Genomic DNA, 17665 nt, shown 5'->3' on the forward strand with positions numbered 1-17665 from the left:
GGAAGAGGGAGGGAGAGGGCAGAAGAAACAGACTCCCTGCCGAGAGAGAGCCTGATGTGGGGCTCGATCCCAGGACCCTGAAATCATGACCTGTGCTGAAGGCAGACACTTGCTTAACTGACTGAGCCACTCAGGTGTCCCATTGTTTTGTTTTGATTTAGATAAGCAAGGCTTGAGAGCGTTTGGTAAGAAGGAGCCAGTAGAGAGTAAAAGGTCAAAGATGAGGGAGAGAGATACCAACAGCAAGGTCCTTGAGAAGATGGGTATTCCATTTCAACCCTAACTGGGTGCACTTCAATTCAATTCTAGCAATAACTATCCAGAGTTAGTGCAGACCCCACAAGTTAAAGGGCATGGTCCCTAGTAAGACTGTCCTGACCAGAGACCACCCACAGTTCTGACTGACTGGCTACAAATTCAGAAGTTCCCGAGACCCCCTCAGGTTTTTAATCAGTTAGAAAGATTCACAGAATTCAGGAAAGTGCTGTTATCATTATTATTTTATTATATAGGATACAAATCAGGAGAACCAGCCAAATGCCAAGACATAGAGGAAGAGGTCTGAGAGGGAACACAGAGCTTCCATGCCCTCTCCATGCAGAATCAGGACACATCACTCTCCCAGTACATCACTGTGTTCAACAAAAGGAAACTTCTCCAAGCTCCAGTATCCAGAGTTTTTCTGGGATTTCAGTATGTCAGTATAATTGATTAAACCATTAGCCATATGAGTGAACTCAATCTCCAGTCCCCCTCCTCTTCCCTCCCAGGAGGCTGGGAAGAAGAGTTGACTGATACCATAATGTGGCTCAAAGCCCCAGTCTTCTAATCACATGGTTGGTCTTTCTGGAGACTAGCCTCCATCCTTTAGTTATCTAAGGGCACTGCCAAGAATCAAAAATTCCGAGAGTTTCAGAAGTTCCCTGACAGGAATCTGGGGCAAAACCCAGATAAACTCATTATACAACAGTGGGTCAGAAGGTTCAGGACCTGGGTAGAAGGAAGAGCCCATGTAGGATAAAGAGCCTCTACCATGCCAGCAACTGGGTGGCTTAGTCAGTTAAGTGTCTGCCTTTGGCTCAGGTCATGATCCCAGGGTCCTGGGATAGACCCCCAGGTCAGGCTCCCCATTCAGCAGGGAGACTGCTTCTCCCTTTCCCTCTGCTTCTCCCCACCTCCCACCCCCCACTCATGCTCTCTCTCAAATAAATAAAATCTTCTTTTAAAAAAAGGAAATGTTGTGGGAGCTCTCGTATGATGGTGTCTATTTTTCAAGGACTAAGTATGAGGGAGGGAGGGAGGGTCAGGATTTGAGGTCAATAGTAAGTATTTGGAATGATTGCTGTGCACAGCACACTAGGAGAGCTTTATAAGGACTGCCAGACAATGTCAGAGCCCAGTGGGTGGTGGTGCCCATGCATCCGGGTGACAGTCATCTGTGAGGCTAGGTAGTTTTCTCCAACAGCCCCCAGTAGTCCCAGTAGAGATGCAGAAGAAGCAGACCATCAATATAACCAGGCCTGGGGTTTTGCCTAGAAAGTGCTAGGGAAGAAAAAGGAAAAGGCTGCTGAGAAGACCAGCAAGAAAATGGTTGAAAAGATGGAGCATATTAACTAAACTGGCTAAATAAGGAGGCAAAAGTAGGAGCACAGATAGAGAGGGAGGATGTCTATGGGCTAGCGGTCCTGATAAGGGTGAATAATTGGCTCTTTGAGAGTATGGGGGTGAGAAAGCAGGAAGGCTGTGGTCAGAAAGCAGGATGTCTGTGTGCATGATTGCCTACATGGAGTCTTTCCAAGAGGTACGCAGCCTTGAGGGTGGCAAAAAGGAATGCCATCCCGATCAAAATACCAATGACATTTTTCAAAGAACTGGAACAAACAGCCCTTAAATTTGTGTAGAACCAGAAAAGGCCCTGAATTGCCAAGAAATTGTTGAAAAGAAAAAACAAAGCTGGGGGCATCATGTTGCTGGATTTCGAGCTGTACTACAAAGCTGTGATCACAAAGACAGCATGGTACTGGCACAAAAACAGACACACAGACCAATGGAACAGAATAGAGAACCCAGGAATGGACCTCGGCTCTTTGGGCAACTAATCTTTGATAAAGCAGGAAAAAACATCCAGTGGAAAAAAGACAGTCTCTTCAATAAATGGTGCTGGGAAAGCATTGTCCAGAATAGCTAAATTGTGGAAGGAGCCGAGATGCCCTTCAACAGATGACTGGATTAAGAAGTTGTGGTCCATATATACAATGGAATATTACTCAGCTATCAGAAAGAATGAATTCTCAACATTTGCTGCAACATGGACGGCACTGGAGGAGATAATTCTAAGTGAAATAAGTCAAGCAGAGAAAGACAAATATCATATGATTTCTCTCATCTATGGAACATAAGAACTAGGAAGATCGGTAGGGGAAGAAAGGGATAAAGAAAGGGGGGGTAATCAGAAGGGGGAATGAAACATGAGAGACTATGGACTATGAGAAACAAACTGAGGGCCTCAGAGGGGAGAGGGGTGGGGGAATGAGATAGACCGGTGATGGGTAGTAAGGAGGGCATGTATTGCATGGTGCACTGGGTGTTATATGCAACTAATGAGTCATCGAACTTTATATCAGAAACCGGGGATGTACTGTATGGTGACTAACATAATATAATAAAAAATCATTAAAAAAATTTTTTTTGCCAAGAACAAAAAAAAAAAAAAATAGTGCTGGTAAAATTGGACAGCTACATGCAAAAGAATGAAACTTGACCACTCTCTCACACCATACACAAAGATAAACTCCAAATGGATGAAAGACCTCGATGTGAGACAGGAATCCATCAAAATCCTAGAGGAGAACATAGGCAGCAACCTCTTTGACATCAGCCACAGCAACTTTTTTCATGACACATCTCCAAAGGCAAGAGAAACAAAAGAAAAAATGAACTTGTGGGACTCCATCAAGATAAAAAGCTTCTGCACAGCCAAGGAAACAGTCAAAAAAACTAAGAGGCAGCCCACCGAATGGGAGAAGATATTTGCAAATGACACTACAGATAAAAGACTGGTATCCAAGATCTACAAAGAACTTTTCAAACTCAACACACGTGAAACAAATAATTAAATCAAAAAATGGGCAGAAGATATGAACACTTTTCAATGAAGGCATACAAATGGCTAACAGACACATGAAAAAATGTTCAAAATCATTAGCCATCAGGGAAATTCGAATCAAAACCACATTGAGATACCACCTTACACCAGTTAGAATGGCAAAAAATGGACAAGGCAGGAAACAACAAATGTTGGAGAGGATGTGGAGAAAGGGGATCCTTCTTACACTGTTGGTGGGAATGCAAGTTGGTACAGCCATTTTGGAAAACAGTGTGGAGGTCCAAAAAGTTAAAAATTGAGCTACACTATGATCCAGCAATTGCACTACTGGATATTTACTCCAAAGATACAGACGTAGTGAAGAGAAGGGCCATATGCACCCCAATGTTCATAGCAGCATTGTCCACAATAGCTGAATCGTGGAGGGAGCCGAGATGCCCTTCAACAGATGACTGGATTAAGAAGATGTGGTCCATATATACAATGGAATATTACTCAGCCATCAAAAAGAACGATTTCTCAACATTTGCTGCAACATGGACGGGACTGGAGGAGATAATGCTAAGTGAAATAAGTCAAACAGAGAAAGACAATTATCATATGGTTTCACTCATAAGAAGTAGGAAGATCGGTAGGAGAAGAAAGGGAAGAAGAAAGGGGGGGTAAACAGAAGGGGGAATGAACCATGAGAGACTATGGACTCTGGGAAACAAACTGAGGGCTTCAGAGGGGAGGGGGGGTGGGGGAATGGTATAGGCTGGTGATGGGTATCAAGGAGGGCACATATTGCATGGTGCACTGGGTGTTATACGCAAGTAATGAATCATGGAACTTTACATCAAAAACTAGGGATGTACTGTATGGTGACTAACATAATATAATAAAAAATTATTATATATAAAAAAAATAAGACTGGAGGCGAAGGTCAGATGTGTTCCCAAACAGTCACATTCAAAGCAGTTCCCTACTAACCAACAAGGGAGGCTTATTACTTGGGGAAGACTAAACTGAAAAGTTCTGTTCTGGGTATGAGTTTGTTTGCTTATTTGTAGGATTGCTTTCCTTATGACTAGCACTTAAAAGAAGAGCAAATTTCCCTGTCCAGTGCACAAAGTGAGACTGAGGTGAATCCTATCGTATCCTTGATACTTTAAAATAGTGTCTCCTAAGGAATCAATCTCAGGAAAGAGGGAATCAAGGAACTTACCAGAGTTCACAGAGTCTGACTGACTCCCGAGATCTGGTTGTCCACAGGATAATAGAAGAGCTAAGTGGCCTGACAGTCAAACAATCTGTGTTAAAGCCAACAAGGCTGCTGTAGGTTCAGAGAACACATTGTGGGCTTATTCCCTTTTTCCTGCATCTCCACTCATACCAGTCTACTCCCCCTGTCCATGAAGCCATTAGTAATAAGACAATCAGGCAGGGGCCGACTCCCCGTGTTGGGACTGGGTGAGCCAGTTCCTCTAAAGAATGTGACCCCTGGCTGAGATTTCAGTCCTGGGCTTCCTCAGGAGCACAGAGTAACACCTTACCCTCTCTCCACCTGAACACCCAGTGTGGGGAGAACTCAAGCCAGAAGCTGGGCACCTGTACAGCAGTCTTCAACCTGCCCGATCTGCGGTTTGACCCTGGGGTAATCTCGTTCCTCATCTGTAAACTGACTTCAGGAACTCAATAGGAGAGATCCGAGCAAGAGTTCTTCGTTGCCTTAAGCCCATGTGGAGGAGAACCCTGTTGGGCAAGGTCATTCTCTAGACTGAATAAGCAATTTCAGAAGGAACTGCCAAGAGGAAGTAAGAAGTAAGAGAGGCAAGGGAACCTATGCAGCCAGCCAGAGCAGCGCACTCTACCAGGCAGGAGCCAGGGACACAAACCGCCCACCCAACGGCACTGAAACAAATGACTCTAATTTTTCCGGGCCTGTATTCTTTGGAAAGCGTGGAGTGACACTTGAGACAGGAGCCAGCTGGCTCATTTGCTCAATCTCCACTCAAAAATTAGAATCACCCACCCTGGCCTGGGGACACAATAGGAATAAGACAGCAGGAGTATGCTCCAATCGTGCCCGCAGGCTAGTGGAGCAATCTGTCAGCAAACAACAGATAAGAGATCATTTCAGACAGCAAGAAGAAAATACACAGGAGTAATGTGCTAATGAGTGGCTAGAACTTTTTATTTTGGTGCAGTCCCATTCGTTTATCTTTGTTTTTGTCTCCCTTACCTGAGGAGACATATCCATAAATATGCTGCTAAACCCGTATCGAAGAGATTACGGCCTTTTCCTGTTAGGAGTTTTACGGCTTCAGAAAGGGGGGGTAATCAGAAGGGGGAATGAAACATGAGAGACTATGGACTCTGAGAAACAAACTGAGGGCCTCAGAGGGGAGGGGGGTGGGGGAATGGGATAGACCGGTGATGGGTAGTAAGGAGGGCACGTATTGCATGGTGTGCACTGGGTGTTATACACAACTAATGAATCATCGAACTTTACATCGGAAACCGGGGATGTACTGTATGGTGACTAACATAATATAATAAAAAATCATTAAAAAAAAAAAAGGAGTTTTACGGCTTCAGGTCCCACATTTAGGTCTTTAGTCCATGTTGAATTTATTTTTGTGTATGGTGTAATACAATGGTCCAGTTTCATTCTTTTGCATGTACCTCTCCAATTTTATAAAAAATGTGGTACATATAAGTGTGTGTATATATATTACATATGTATATATATGATGGAATACTGCTCAGTCATAAAAAAGAATGAGATCCTGCCATTTACAACAAGTGGATGAACCTAGAGGGTATTATGCTAAGTGAAGTCAGACAGAGAAAGACAAATACTATATGATGTCATTTACATGTCCATACATAGGATCTAAAAAACAAAACAAAACAAACAAACAAAAGAGAAACAGACTTGTAAATACAGAGAACTAATTGGTTGCCAAAAAGGGAGGGGGTTGATGGGATGAGTGAAATAGATAAAGGGGATTAAGAGGTCCAAATGTCCAGTTGTAAAATAAAGAAGTCACAAGGATGGAAAGTACAGCATAAGGAACATAGTCAATAAAATTATAAGACATTACTAAATTGACAGATGGTAACTACACTTATCATGGTGAGCATTACATAATGTATAGAATTGTCAAATCACTATGTTGTACACTAATATAACATTGTATGTTGCTGATACTTCAATAATAAATTTTAAAAAAAGAGAGAGAGTTGCTGGAACCGGAGACAGAATGAGAGCTGGGAGTCAAAGGAGACCTTGATAAGAAAAAGAGAAACTAACTTGCACCTCCCCCCCCCTCAGGGGCAAGACTACCAAGTCAAGGATCAGATAGAAGGCCTGTGTGCTAGGTGTGGTGAGCAAGAGGAAGAGGGCTGAGAGATGAAGAAAGTTATCAGCAGGGCTGGGCTGTGTGAGCCTTGGAAAGGCCTCAGAAAAGGAGACCCACCTAAACTAACCAGTAACATCACAGTAGGGCATGCTGAGGTCCCAAGGACTTCTACCCCAAACCCAGGGACATAGGGGGAGCCTTTGCCCTAAAGAGGGGCACCTAGAGTCCATCACAAGTACAGCTATGAACCCCGTGCTCCCCAGTCCACAAACCCTGCAATCACAGACATGGACAGGCCCCAGCTGAAGGCAAACAATGTTAACCACCTGGAATAGCCAAGGGTGAGCCTCCCAGGCACTCAGAGCCCTCCCCTTATTCTCTGATGCACACACAGAGTCACTCCCCTTCATATCATGTCTTGAAGCAGGGCCCCCAACACCCAATTCTTTATGCCTCCCTTGGCACAGTACAAACCTTCCAGATGCCCTGCTGAAGCACACTTCCAGGGAGAGGGAAGGTGCAGCTGGGCTCCTGGATAGGGTAAGGCCAGTGGTGAGGATTCTATATGGACAGTCAAAATTTCCCTTCTTCTCTTCTAGGTTTGTTGGCTGCTCTAGTAATTAAATAGATATAAAACAGATTAACAGGAGGGGTGCCTGGGTGGCGCAGTCATTAAGCGTCTGCCTTCGGCTCAGGGCGTGATCCCAGGGTCCTGGGATGGAGCCCCACGTCAGGCTCCTCCGCTGGGAGCCTGCTTCTTCCTCTCCCACTCCCCGTGCTTGTGTTCCCTCTCTCGCTGGCTGTCTCTCTCTGTCAAATAAATAAATAAAATCTTTAAAAAAAAAAACAGATTAACAGGAGAAAAGCAAACAATTTCATTTGTATAGGAGCCCCATAAAAATATAAGACTCAAAAGCAGTCAGGCAATGGAGGTTTATGTGTGTCACTCTGAGCTAGGGAAAGGGGTAAGGGCCTGGGGCTTCAGAGGGAAGGGGGTCAATTCACAGGCAGGTAAGAAGAGCAGGTGTTTGGTAATCAGATGTTTGCCCTACCATGCAGAAAAGTCTTTCAGATAAAAGTTCTTTCTGGTAACAACCCTCTCTCTGGTATAGGCCACTTAATCTAAATTATTTTAGGTCGTTACAGAGAGGTAACAAGCTGAGTTTTGAGTCTCATTGCCTTCAGCTCAAAATAACCCACATGCCAAGTTAGTACATTCTGAATGACACATTCTACTACCTTTCAATTCATTCACCACACACAGCATGCCCAGGTTTCAGTCGGGATCAAATTTGCCTTACGCCTAATTGTGAGGACAGAAATGTATCCCCCTCGATGTGTCTCCAGTGATCACCTTCTGTAAGTCCCTAAGACACTCTCAAAATCCTCCCTCTGACTTCCACCTGAGGCTGCCACACTCAGACTGCTGCTGGTGACATTCATTCATTCATTCATTCATTCATTCATTCATGTCAATCAAACTGCACTGAGCACCAGCTACCTGTTGGGCGCTGCGCTAGTGCCTGGGGATACTGCAGTGAGCAAAGGCACCCAGGCCCCTGCTCTGAGGTACCATTCTTGAGGTGGCTGCTTTGCTGGGCACACAATGCCTCCTAACTGCTCCTGTCACATCAGCCCTGGAGAGGGGATGTCACCCTCCCTTAAATCTCTGAGACCACCTTCCTGCCTTCAATGAGGCTGGAAGCTTGAGAATGAAAGAAGGGAAGTCTCTCAGTGTGGCAGGAACCAGTCAATCCCACCTCCCCCTCCGCTACCCCCCAGGGTGAGTTCCCGGCAGGTGCAATTCCCAGAGTCCTGGCCCTAGATGCCATGTGGCCTAACAGCGAAAGGCTTACCCCATACCCATCAGGGCCCTCCTCCTGCGCCAGCATGACCTCTCCCCAGGATGTCTGACAGTAGATATCCACTCCTTTCAGGGTTCCAAGCCAGACAGCAATAATGACCATATGGAGATACTAGTCCACAGCCTGGTTTGCCAAGACCAACCCAGGTCTTTCTTATGGTCCCTTGTCCAGTGTGAGGAGGTACTCTCCCCCATGCCTTTCCTGGCACGCTCAGGTCCTCACCCCGCTCTGCAGTAAACAACCCCTCCAACATGAACCCACAATTTCCCAAACACCGTCTCAGTATGCAGCCTGGAGCACTCTCAGTTCACAGAGAGCCAAATCATGTTTCTCTCCCTCCTCTGACCTGGCTGTGTCCCTGAACACGTGTAGAGGAAAGGGCAGATGACCCCTCCGTGGCAGTTTATACACCTCAAAACCCTTGCCATATTCCAGTCTTAAGTTGCAGGCATTTGAAAAATTCCTTGAGGACAAGTACCATGTCTTGTACAGTTTTGTTCTCCTTCCTCTGTGTACACAAACACACACACACACACACGCACACACACACACACACACACACACCTTACATGGTGCCTGGTGTGATGTATAGTTTTATTCTCCTTCCTCTGTATACACACGCACAAATGCACACACAAACACACCTTACATTTTGGAATGATGGAAGTCATTCCAAAAGCTACTTATCCTGCCATGTCATCACCTCTGATTTCATCTTTCTGGAACTCCCAAATTCTCAGAGGAATTTGGAAAAGTCCTCAAGAAACACTTCAAAACCGCCTTTTGGGAAAAATGGGAGTGTCTCTCCAGAAATTTACCTCCCAGGCATCTGGTGAAACACAGAGCAGGAGAACACTATCACTTCCTGATAATAGTGATAGCTCCTGTCACCTCCCTGTCCCAGAAGACTTCATAAAGAGCTCAGGATTCCCCAGAAGAGCAGCTGGACACCACTTGACTCAAGCCAGAGCAGCAAGGTGTTCACTGTGCCTTTGTAGCAGGACCTGCACTTCTCCAAGAGGACAACACCCCGAGTCAGGCCCAGAAGTCTCTAGGAGTCTTTGGGGCCTACCTGCTGCCTTCGTTATCAACAAGGCTGCTTACTGAGGAGTTCATTGTGAGCTGGACATTGTGCTTAGGGTGAGTCTCTATTTTTAATCCAAGATACTCTTTTCTAAGGAAACAGAGGAAGGTTGCTCAAGATGGAAGCCATGAGAGTGGCAGCATGATCACTTGTGGCTTTCATTCTTTCGGTCAGCCAGCATTCATGGACCACCATCATGTGCCAGGCATGGAGATAAGAGCTCTAGCCCCAGCCCTGCAACAGGTGTGTTAATAGTAAGGGAGATGAGCAAATGAAGTACAGTGAGGGAGGTTTGCAGAGGGTGTTAGAGGCACATGGCACAGAGGGAGGGCACCCACCATCTAGCTTGGGAAGCGGCATGTCATGGAGGAGGTGAAGTATCAACTGAGTCTTAAAGGATTAAGCAATGGACAAACTACAGGGAGGAGAAGGAGATTCCAGGCAAAAAGAACAGGTTGTACAAAAGCATGGAAGCTAGAAAGAATATGATTGCATTCTAGGGACTGCAAATAGTTTGGGAGGGCTAAAGTGTGCAGTAGGAGAGGAGAGCAGAGGATTCCATGGTGGACCTTGCTTGCCATGCTCGGGAGCTTGGACTCATCCAAAGAAGAGATAGGGAGCCAATGATGAGATGTGAGCAAGAGCTTGATGTCACCAGATTTGCTTTGTGGAAACATCCTTGTGGCTAATGTGCTAGGAATGGATGGATGGAGTTTCCATGTCAGCAAGTAAACCAATTAGGAAATTATTTAAATGACTGAGGCAAGAAGGGAGAGGGTTTAAATTACAATGAAGTATGAGGATGGAGAGAAATCTACGGATCCCAGGCAGTCAGGAAGTGCTCAGAGGAAGACCTATTCAAAGAACTGATGGTGGTTAATGAACGAATGGTTGAGTGAGTCCTTGGGTGGCAGTGACTGGGACAATTTCTGGTGAAATGCCTTATCCAGTGAGAGAGGCAGTAGGGTAGAGGGAGTGAAGAACTTCTCCTTTTTACTTTAAATATTTTTGTATTATTTGAAACTCTCAAAATGAGCATGTATATTAACAAAAAGCCTAAGAAGGATATTTTTAAAATCGCTACCAGTTCTAACATATAATGTTCTGCTTGCACATGTCATCAGTTAACTTTGATAGATCACTTCTGCAACTATCATATCAAACATCCTCCCTTGTGAAAACCTACTTCAAAAAATGGGTCATTTGTGGCAGCCTCATAGATTCATTAGTACATATTGGAAGAGTTCCCAACCTCTAATGCCAGGGAGAGAAAGGAATCCCAAGTCAGAGGTTGCTGAACTCTGGAATATCTATCCATTTACCGAAGTGTGGGCAGAATTTGTATAACACCTTTACACAATCAAACTTCCTCATTCCACATTGCTCAGTAATTAGGGGAGATTAACCACCTAGAGTCTGGGTTCTAGACTTGACCATTGCACCCAACAAATCCTGAGTTGCTTTGCTAAGAACTTTGTATTCCCAGAACATAGAAAACTCAGTTCCAGCCAACAAGGAGGAAGTAATTGGAGAAGTGAAATTAACTAAGTCCTGGAAGGAAATGGCCAAATCACCTTCAATTATGTAATAATCAGCAAGTAGAATACATACACCACTGACCGTTTAGGAGAGAAGTATTTCATCATAGATTTTAGGAGCAAAGTATTTTTAAGCATTACTTTTTTTTTAAAGTGTATGATTCCAGGGGCAGTAATCCTAAAGGGTTTTTTTTGACAGTGCTATAACAGTCTTAAAGAATAAGGAAAGGACATAGGAAATAAACAAGAGAGCTACAAGTAGCAGGTGAGAAAATAAAAAGGAATAAGGAAGAAACTCGGAAAAGGGAAGAGAGAGCACTGAATACCCAGTTTGGAAAGTCCCAGTGCTACTCTGAGAGAAGAAGAAAGAAGAGAATTCACACAACATGTCACAGCCAGGTGGGAAAAGGAGGAAGGGCAAGGGAACAAAGTTTACCCTAACCCTAAGAGGTCAGTGTGGAAACATTTATGGGCGGAGTTGCCAAGATAATGAATCTGCCAAACTAATGTCATTTAGAATATGATTGAATCATTGAGAAAGAGGTCTGCAGATGGGCAACTGTGGACAGCACAAGATCGGAGCAAAAAAATGTTTGTAACAATTAAAAGTGACTTTTAAAAAAAGGACCTGGTTTAGGTTCAACTAAACCATGTTTGAGTCATGGTTCCAGCCTTTACTAGTTGTTTGATCTTCGATAAGTTCTGTCAGTCTCAGTTTTCACATGGGTGAAGTGGGTCAATACTATCTACCTTAAAGTTAATTGCAAAGACTAAATAAGACAATGAAAAAAGTGTCTCGTACTCAATAAAGGACAGGTTTTTTTAAGTATTGTTCCTAAATTTATATCCAAGAAATATGGTTTAATACAATGGTGTAAGACAGGGGCCTACATCCTATGACCTGCAGGACAAATCCAGTTAAGCCCATTCATTTACGTATTATCTATGGGTGCTTTCTCACAACAATGACAGGGTTGAATAGTTGTAACAGAGACCCTATGACCCACAAAGCCTAAAATATTTACTATTTGGTCCTTTATAATGTTTCCAGACTCCTAGTATAAGCAGTACCAGAGCTCTGTGTTTGTGACTGACTATCTTATATCCACTATGTGCAAGAAAAGATATAGAGTAGAAATGCCTTGCATCCCCCTCACCTACCAAAGGGCTTTTGCTGTTGAACCTAAAGGAAGGACAAGCTTTCATCGGCCTCTCAGAGGTGGAATAACAACTCAGCGGTAGGGAGAAGCCTCTGCAGACCATATACCTCACCAAACCCAGAAGCTTGCTCATGTATTTGAGTCCTCCTTGTTTTAGACCAGGGAGGAGAATGGAGCATCCCTGGAATCCGCCTGTCTTTTCTGAGCACCTAGATCCAGGAGGGGGCAGACTCAAAGGAGATGATGCTAGAAGAGGAAGAGCAGAGGTCTCAAAACTAAATATCAGACTCTCCAATCTGAAATAATCCCTGAAACAGAAAGAAAAGGAGAGAGGTATCCATGGAGACAGGCATGGCTACACAGGACATTTTAAATACTTCCAGATACCAGAAAGACCCATAGGAATGATGGAAAGAAATGATAGACTCTTAAGAAGAATATTAGGAAGTCAATGCCAAGGATGAGATGGGACTTGGAACATGGTGGGGACAGTCACGGCTTAATGCTTTTCTGTGCAAGACAATCAACAAGAACAAAATGGCCCATGGCAGAGAGTAGATATTACTATAACTACACATGATAATATAAGAACTAACCCATGATTATTTGTCTTCTTGCTCAAAATGATTGAAGACCATTTGGGTGAGGCCGATCTTGCTAAGAGAGGCTAAAATCTTAAGATCAGACATAAGATAGTACCAAGGCATTTGCTGCTCTGAATAAATGTCAGTCTCCTGTCTTGGAGAAATGACCTGCTAGTGTAGAGGACAACTTGCAGGTGAAAAGGGCTTGAGTGACTCAAGAAGGAAGAATCCCCCTAAAACTGGAGCTTCCCACTACACCCTGGCATTGCCAACTCCCTACTTCTGCTTCTTTCATTTTCTTGGGTCTGCGTTGCTATTTACATCATCATCATTCTTCCAGGCCCTCCCCCAGTGCAACTATTTCTGTAGTGAGAAGTTTTCTGTTGATTAGGCACTGGAAGGAAGTGCTATGGCCTGAGTAGTCTCCTTGAAGAGACAGGGTTTGATACATGCATTGTGCAATATGCTCGCCTGACACAAGAAGAAGTTTCACTTCCTGAGATGGACAGGATGCTGCCAGGTTTGGGGTCCAGGCTGTGAGGCTGGGATGAGACATGGCAGAACTGTAGAAACTACTACGTCAAGGGGCATTGCCCCATGGTTCCAAAATTTCCCTTGAGCAAAAAGAATGGGAACTTATGCACCCTGGATACTAAAAGATGGAGAAGTAGATTCAAGATTCCTGACCTCAATCTCAAGTCCTTAGAAACAGAATGGATTAACTCAGAAATGACACTTGGGTCTTTTGCATACCTCCCTTTCTGTCACTGGCTTTCACCCTCCTTCACTCAGCTTCTAATCACATCAACAGGCTGAGGGCATCTCTGTGTTCTCTGTCAGGAGAGCCCACAGAGCTATCAGACCTCCAGGTCTTGCTGACCCCAGCATAAAGACTCTAAGGAAGACAGTAGTTCCTTCAATGAAGTTTGGGGACCACTACTTAATTTACAGAGTGAAGCCTGTGGAGGCAAAACAGAAAAGTCGATCAGGCTCCTTAGACAGGGCCTCTAAAGCATCTGCAGAACCAGACACCCGATTTTATGAGGGTTCAGAGCTGGGAACTGACTGTCGCTTACCAAATTCACAAGAAATTGACACATTGAACAGGATGCCCCTTTTATTTTATTTTTAAGATTTTATTTATTTATTTATTTATTTATTTATTTGAGAGAGAGAGAGTGGGTGCGCACAAGCGAGGGGCAGGGGCAGAGGGAGAGGGAGACGCAGGCTCCCTGTTGAGCAGGGAGCCAGACGTGGGGCTCAGTCCCAGGACCCTGGGATCATGACCTGTGCTGAAGCCAGATGCCTAACCGACTGAGCCACCCAGGTGCCCCCAGGATGCAGCTTTTAGATTGCCTGTGGAACATATAACTTACCAAAGATGGCATTCTTGTGTCTGCCTTCCTGATATCAAGTCACTAGGAGCCAAATTAAGAATCAGAAGGCTGTTTGGTGAGCCAGCTTGCTGGGTAATCCCTGCCCCACAGTAGAGTCTATTTCCCTCCTATCTGGAAAAGTCAGGGACTTACAACCATGGACAACACCAAGCAAGCACAGTACCTGGCACATAGTAGGCACATGCTCATTTGAGGGAAAACACTGTCAAATTCCTGCTCGCCCATGCAGGCAAGAAACTTTTACTGCCTCAGTTTGCATGCCAGGCACTATGCCAAACCCAGCTCTAAGAATTCATAGCTTCCTAAGGGAACAAAATAAGCCAGCAAGGTTTCAATTCAGTGCTATAAGTGCTGTAATACAGATGTGCCAGAAGGGATGGGGAAGGCCCCATTCCTAGGCTTCATGCACAATTTATGACCTGGTCATTCAATCATTCTACAAATGTGAAGGCTAACCTGGGGTAGTACTCTGGGCAGGTACTCTGCTGGTCTCTGATTTCAACAAACTCTGGGGTATTCTGATACACTAACAACAAAATATCTATAAGAAAAATAAAAGAATCCCATTTATAATAGTATCAAAAACAATAAAATAAATAGGAATAATTTAACCAAGAAGATGAAAGATCTGTACACTGAAAACTATGAGACATTAATGAAAGAAATTAAAGAAAACACAAATAAATAGAAAGATAGCCCAAATTCGTGGACTGGAATAATTAACACTATTATAATGTCCACTATAGATTCAATGAACAATTACTAAAATTCCAGTGGCATATTTTACAGAAATAGAAAAAAAAAATCCTGGCGCACCTGGGTGGCTCAGTCACTTGAGCATCCGACTCGTGATTTGGTTCATATCATAATCTCAGGGGCCGTGAGATTGAGCCCCGAGTCAAGCTCTGCCCTGGGCAGGAAGCCTGCTTGGGCTTCTCTCTCTCCCTCTCCCTCTGCCCCTCCCCCACCCTCTTATGCTCTCTTTCTCTCGAAAGAAAGAAAGAAAGAAAGAAAGAAAGAAAGAAAGAAAGAAAGAAAGAAAGAAAGAAAGAAAGAAGAGTCCTAAAATTTGTATGGAACCAAAGACCCCGAATAGCCAAAACAATCTTGAGAAAGAAAAACAAAGCTGGAGGCATCACGTTTCCTAATTTCTTTTTTTTTAAAAGATTTTATTTTATTTATTTATTTGACACAGAGAGAGACAGCCAGTGAGAGAGGGAACACAAGCAGGGGGAGTGGGAGAGGAAGAAGCAGGCTCCCAGAAGAGCATGGAGCCCCACGTGGGGCTCGATCCCGAACCCTGGGATCATGTCCTGAGCTGAAGGCAGACGCTTAACGACTGAGCCACCCAGGCACCCCTCACATTTCCTAATTTCAAACTAAACTACAAAGCCATAATAATCAGAACAGTATAGTAATGGCATAAAAACAGACACATAGACCAAAGGAACAGAATTAAGAGCCCAGAAATAAGCCCATGCATATATGGTCAGCTAATATTTAATAAGGAAATCAAGAGTACTCAATGGAGAAAAGATAAGTCTTCCTAATATATGGTGTTGGAAGAACTGGATATTCACATTCAAAAGAATGAAATTGGAGACCCCTACCTTGCACCACTTACAAAAATTAACTCAAAATGTATTAAAGACTTAAAGTAAGACCTGAAACTGTAAAGCTCCTGCAAGAAAATATAGGGCAAATCTCCCCGACACTAATCTTGGTGATGGTTTTTTGAATATGACACCAAAAGCACAAGCAACAAAAGCAAAAATTAACAAGGAGGACTATGTCACGCTGAGTAGCTTTTGCACAGCAAAAGAAACAATAAAAAAAAAAAGAGCAATATCAGAATAGAAGGTATTTGCAAATCATATTACAGGTAAGGGGTTAATATCCAAAATATATAAGGAACTCTTATAACTCAATAGCAAAAAATAAATAATCCAATTTAAAAATGGGCATGGGCACCTGGGTGGCTCAGTTGGTAAAGTGTCCGCCTTCGGCTCCAGTCATGATCCCGGGGTCCTGGGATCAAGCCCCACATCGAGCTCCCTGCTCAGCGGGGAGTCTGCTTCTCCTTCTCCCTCTCCCCACCTCCCGCTCGTGCTTTCTCTCTCTCTCTCTCTCTCTCAAATAAATAAAATCTTTTAAAAAATAAAATAAAAAGGGGCAGAAGACCTCAATAGGCATTTTTTTCAAAAAAGACATTCAAATGGCCAACAGCTACATGAAAAATGCCTAACATCACTAATCACCAGGGAAATTTAAATAGAAAGCACAAGAGATAATTGCTTCACATCTCTTAGAACGGCTATCATCAAAAAGATAGGCGATCACAAGTTTTGGTGAGAATGTAGAGAAAAGGGAAACCTAGAGCATTGTTGGCAGGAATGTAAACTGGTAGAACCTCTATGGAAAACAAACAATATGGAGGTTACTCAGAAAATTAAAGCTAGAAAGACCATATGATCCAGGATTTCTCCTTCTAGGTATATATCCAAAGGAATTGAAATCACTGTCTCAGGCATCTGCACTCTCACATTCATTGCAGCCAAGACAGGGAAACAACCTCAATGTCCATCAACAGATGAATGGGTTAAAAATGTGATATATAAAAGAATATCATTCAGTCATAAAAAAGAAGAAAATCCTGCCAATTGTGACCATATGATGGACCTTGAGGGCATTACGCTAAGTGAAAAAAGTGAGACAGAAAAGAAAAAATGTTTTATTATTTCACCTACATGTGGAATCATTAAAAAAAAAAAAAGGGCAAACTCATAGAAACAGAGAAAGGAATGGGAAGAGTTTGGTCAAACTTCAAGTTATAAGATGAATAAGTTCTGGGAATCTAATACACAACATGGTGACTATTATTAACCACAGCATATCATATACTTGAAAGTGGCTAAGGGGTAGATCTTAAATGTTCTCACCATAAAAAGATAAATATGTATAATTATGTGAGGTGATGGATATGCTGATTAACCTTATTGCGGTAATCTTATTGTAATGTGTATGTATAGCAAACCATTGTGCTGTACACCTTACGCTTACACAACGTTTTTTTTAATTATATCTCAATAGAGCTGGGGAAAAAAAACAGTCTAATAACACTTGGAGATATTAAGAGATATAGTCACAGTTGGATATTCTTATAAAAACAATATTCCACTTTTCAAAGTTAAGAGAAAAATTATTTTAGGCAGAAAACATCTTATCTGCATTTTAAAAAAGGGATTGTGATCCTGAAAGCTTGACTTATTTGATGTGGGGAACAAAGGCAGAAGAAAAAATAATAAATTTCCTTACTACCTACAGTCCATTGACAAGTGCTTGAAACAGACAGAGTGACATTCACCTAGGGACTCAACTGCCTTGATGTCAATACTTTGCTAAAGGCAAAAGACAATCCTAGCCTGACACCTCCCCCCCTCCAGGATCCTGTAAGTCTACTTTAACATATAAAAATTCCTTTAAAAATTTCCTTTATCTCTAAACCCCCCAAGATACTTGTTAGCAATCACCCCCCCCCCCCCCGCATATGGCCCACTGATATACATGTGAAAGGTTTCATGAGC

This window comes from Ursus americanus, chromosome 7 (assembly GCF_024610735.1).
Source record: "Ursus americanus isolate L20-20 chromosome 7, mUrsAme1.1.p, whole genome shotgun sequence".
Classification (NCBI taxonomy): Eukaryota; Metazoa; Chordata; class Mammalia; order Carnivora; family Ursidae; genus Ursus; species Ursus americanus.